The sequence below is a fragment of the Mustela nigripes genome, chromosome 2, assembly GCF_022355385.1.
Source record: "Mustela nigripes isolate SB6536 chromosome 2, MUSNIG.SB6536, whole genome shotgun sequence".
Lineage (NCBI taxonomy): Eukaryota > Metazoa > Chordata > Mammalia > Carnivora > Mustelidae > Mustela > Mustela nigripes.
Window position 1 is genome coordinate 202,160,732 of NC_081558.1, and position 5,510 is coordinate 202,166,241.

A 5,510-nucleotide genomic window follows, 5' to 3' on the forward strand; every position below is an offset into this window, starting at 1 on the left:
GGGGGGGAGGGGGTTTGGGAGAAGGGGGTGGGATTATGGACATTGGGGAGGGTATGTGATTTGGTGAGTGCTGTGAAGTGTGTAAACCTGGTGATTCACAGACCTGTACCCCTGGGGATAAAAATATATGTTTATAAAAAATAAAAAATTAAAAAAAAAAAAAAAATTCTATAGTAACAATTATACTTAATTCAGAAGATTTGGAAATATTACACATATGAACTGCTATAGCCATTTTTAATAAACATTCTTTTTGGAGAATAAGAAAGATATCCTTACTCATAAATTATGTGATGGTCATTATAGAAGATCTAATAAAAACAATTTGTAGGCAATTGGATTTAACTAGAAAATATGTAAAATTTTTGCATATAAGGTTAATATACAACACTAATTTGCATTTTGATACTAATAAACAGAATGAAATCAAATAAAATAAGCCAATTTTAATTATATTGGAAACAAAATGTATGTAGGAGTAAATTTCATAAGAGATTCACAAGTCTGGGGACACCTGGATGCTCAGTCAGTTAAAGCAACCATCTCTTGGTTTCTGCTAGGGTCATGATCTCAAGGTCATAGGACTGAGCCCTTCATAAGGCTCTGTGCTACATGCTCAGCACAGATTTGTCTTGTACCTCTCTCTCTGTTCCTCCCCCTGCTTGCAATCTCTCTCCCCCAATAAGTAAACAAACAAACAAACAAACAATTCTCCTACAAATATAAAATTTTAGTGAAAGATGTTAAAGAAGACAAATGGACAGATATAATACATTTATGGATTGAAAAACATTATTTAAAGAAAATAATTGGCACTTGAATTGATCAATAAATGAAATGCAATTAAAATAAAAACCTCAAAAGTTTACTATTGGATTTGACAAACTGATTCTAAAATTTACAAGAAAGAAGAGAGGGACACATCACATGCCTGCAAAGGAAAATCTTATCTGATAAGAAAAATTAATATGGAGAGTTTCTGATGAGATACAGAAGGTAAGAGAGGACCATTGTTTCCATTGTACTAACCCCAAAAACTGGATAAAAATTAGAATAAAATATTTTTTGAAACACATCTCCATGTTTTTATGCCTTAATTAAGAAGCATAAAATATATATGGATTGAAAATGAAGATCGGAAAAAGATACGTAATGAAAATTTTAAAAATATATACATACGTGTTAGGAATGTCTAGATGTCTAAGTCAGTTTAGCATTTGCCTTCAGCTCAGGTCATGATCCCAGGGTCCTGGGATAGAGTCCCGTATTGGTATCCTTGCTCAACAGGGAGCCTGTTTCTTCCTCTGCCTGCCACTCCCCTTGCTTGTGCTCTCCCCCTCTCTCTCTGACAAATAAATAAATACAATCTTTAAAAAGAAATTTATGTTTTATAAGTATCTTGTCCCAATCTGTTGGTAAATCTTTTGAAGTTCTAAATGGTGTCTTTAGAAAAATAGAAATTATAATTTGTTTAAAAGATTGTATGTATTTATTTGACAGAGAGGGAGCATGTACATGAGTGGTGGGGGAGAGACAGAGGGAGAGAGAAGCAGACTCCTTGATGGGCAGAGAACAGAAGGGACTCAATCCCAAGACCCTGGGATCATGATCTGAGCTAAAGGCAGATGCTTAACTAGCTGAGCCACCCAAGCACTCATAATTTTATTGAAGTACTATTTATCAACTTTTGCTTTTATGTTTAGTGTTTTCTGAATCTTGTTTAAGAAATTTTGTCTAATCCTAGGTCATAAAGATTTTCTCCAACGTTTTACTTACATGTTTTCTAACTTTGCCTTTTACATTTAGAGTCATAATCCATTTCAAAACAATGTTTGAATATGTAAAATGAAATAGGAGACAACTTTTACATTTTTCCCCCTAAAACCTTTTTGGATCAGGAATTCTGGGAGGCCTTGGTAAGGTGGTTCATTTCTGATTTCTGGTATTAGCCGAGGCACCGGAGCTAAAGGATTTATTTCTAAAATGGCTTCTTTGCTCAAATGTGTGGTGATCAGTCTCCTTGACCCTTCTCTCTTGCTCTCTACCTCACATGGTGGCTCATCCTCAATGAGGGCTTCTTAATGTGCCTTGGGATTCTCATTGTCTCATTCTCATTCTCAGAGTTGTTGGCCTTCTTACATGGTAGCTCATGGCATCAAGAGAACAAGGTGAAAACTGCTAGCCCACTTAGGTCTAAGAATTGGTATAGTGTCAATTCCTTCAGACTCTTTTGGGGAGAAAAGTCACAAGAAGCTCAGATTCAAGGGAAGGGAGACGGACTGTCTCAGGGGAAGGGATATCTACAAATTTGTGGCTCTCCTTTCTCCACCATGACATCACACTGAGAAGAGCATTCTTCTCCCCATTGGACTACATTAACACCGTGTGAATAATTTAGATGAATATCACTGAACTCTTTATTCTTATAAATTTAAACATATACGTACCACATAACTCAACAATCTTTTTCCTCAGTATTTTCACATGATAAATAAAAGCCTATAGTAACAAAAACCTTCCCATGAATGTGGACAACAGCTTATTCTTTATTGCTCAAAACTAAAAACAACTCTGCTGTCCTTTAACCAATGAATGAAGACACTGCTGTGCAATCATATAATAGAATATTTATTTAGCAATATAAGGGAAAGAGCTATCAATCTATTCAATATACATAAATCTTACATGTATTTTTCTAAGTAGAAGAAGCCAACTGCAAAAGACTATGTATTGCTTGATTCCATTTACATACTATTACGGAAAAAGCAAAATGATAGGGCTGGAAAACAGAGCCATAGTTGCTAGGGTAAGAAGTGAAGGGAGATGTTCACAATAATCCTCTCAGAGGATTTGGGGTGAGTTGAAACTGTTTGGTGTCACAACGATAATGGTGGATACATGACTTTTTGCATTTTTTAAAAATCAATAGAACTATACACCACAAAAAATAAGTAGACAATCTAAATACAAAAGAAATACAAATACAAAAAAAAAGCATTACACAAATAATGCATTGTAGTGAGTAAATTTGTTTCTCATAGGGGTATGGGTTAGTAATTATGAAACCACTTTATGTAGTATGATTTATATTATGATTGAATAGATAATATATTGTAGAAAATGGGAGCCCATTTTTTTTCTTATTGTCTGAGGAAAACCTTACAAACAGGCAAAGGGGAAAGGCAAGAGGGAACCCTGTGGTGTTGGATAGGAATTGGAAATATCTGTATCAACTTGTGATATATATATTTGAATAATGCTTAATATTTTCAGTGTTCTCAATGTGTATACTTACATCTCATCTTCTATCAAATTTTTACTTATGTTTTCAATACACAAATAAGTAGATACAAAAATAAATAGAATGTGTATGTATGCATGGGTTAGTACACATAAACATATCTTTGCATTTTATGTGCTAAGCAGGTCTAAAAGTAATGACAACCCACTAGAAATAAGCACACTTGGAGCCCAGATCTTGATTCCTAAATATTATTTTGCAATAGAAGGAACCAGGGCTCCTTGTGAAGTGGTTGGCTAGGAAAGGGAAATATAAGATGTGCTTAGAATACCTTATGGTGGCAGAAAATATGATTGTTATAAAGAAAAAAGAAAAAACGAACAAAAAACCCCAAAATGCCAAAACCTAAAAACCCCACCATAAGATGGATTAGTTTATATAAATATAATTTCAATCAAACAAATATATTGTGGAAGATTGTGGAATATATACAGTATCATTCTATTTGTATGAAGTTTAGAAACACCCAGAAGTGAGCATATTGTTAAAGGATGGAAGCGTTGAGTGGTGGCAATCCAAAGAAAATCAAGGACATGGTAAACATGCTATTCTGCTAAAATTGCTATTTCATTTTATTTACTAAGACCAAAACACTGTTGAACTTTCAACAGTTTAATAACTTCCACAATCAGAAAGAGTTATTCTTTTATTATCTCACATACATCTTTCCATTGTTACAATTAATTCCATCTGTTATGGGTGAATTGGACGTAGTAATTGCGTCCTTTGGGTAGTAGCCAAGCTTCAAACTGAAGATTGATTTTAGCTTTCTTTCTTAAGAGTAAATAATTTCACGTCATAAAGATCGTGTTTTCTAATCATTTAACTGTATTTGCATGATTCCTCTGGTTTTTGAGTTTTTCTAAACTTTTTGGCCTGAAAAACTTGTTCGGTATAATTGACAACTCCTGAGTGCAATGGATTAATGACCTCTTGATTCCTGCATGCTATACCCACTAAGACATCAGTTACAAGTCCATAGGTAGTGGTTCCAGATTCAATTTCCAGAAAGTCTTTGTAAGAGCTCTCTATTCACAATTCCTTAGATATAGCCAAGCTATATGGCTAAGGTCTTTCTCTCTCTCCCTCTTTTTCTCTCTCCACTTTCTCAGATATGTCATCTACAATCTCTGTGTAAATCGTCCTTTTCCTAATCCAGATAGTTTGTGGTCATGGAAACCCATCTTTATTTCTTTAAATTTAATTTTATTTAAATACAATTAATTAACATATAATGTATTATTAGTTTCACAGATAGAGTTCAGTGATGGATCAGCTGTAACACCCAGTGCGCATTCCATCATTTGCCCTCCTTAATGCCCATCACCCAGTTACCCCATCTCACTGCCTCCTTCTATATAGTGTGCAAATAACACCATAATAAACACGTGACAATAAAAATTCCACTTTTTCAGAGCTCGAGAAATTATTTCAATATTTTTGTATGATTTTATGCTTCTACAATAGACTCATGTAAATTAATAAAAACTGAGAGCAAATGAAAATAATAATTATACTAGAGGTACCAAAATTTTGGACTAAAATCAGAGACATATTTTAAATTTTTTTCTAAGTTTTATAAAACCTATTGGAGCCTGCTTAAGATTTGCCCCCTGCCTCTCCCTTTTCCCCTCCCCACTCTGTCCCTCACTCTCTAAAAACAAAACAAAACAAATAAAAAAAACACTTAGAAATTTAGTTTTTAGGTACCTCATTTAATATTTAGGCTTTTATAGATTAATGGTAGTTTCTAGTATTTTTCTATTATGTAAACTTATTATATGTGGTATACAATAATGAATATCATTTTTAGTTTTGAACTAATGTTTTAAACTGTGTTTCCTGAAAACTGGGTTGCATTTCATGTAATTTTACAATTAGAAGTCATATAACATAAATGTTCCTTATTTGAGCAATATAAAACATATAGTTGCCTATAGAAGATACAAATACACATTAGAAGTCCAGGTATAAATTTCAGATAAAGATCTCTAATTTTCAACCAGATCTTCTGCTGGGAGTCAAATGGGCAGAACAAATAACTGTGGACATTCCTTAGGGTTTTAACATATAAATACATAAAACACAAAAGCAACATTAAATTCATAAATTTCCTAGAGTTCAATGAGCAAGTCAAATTTGAATGAACTTGTTAAAAATCAAGTAATTTCTGAGGCTATATTTCCAGTTTGTGAAAGAGGAACAATCA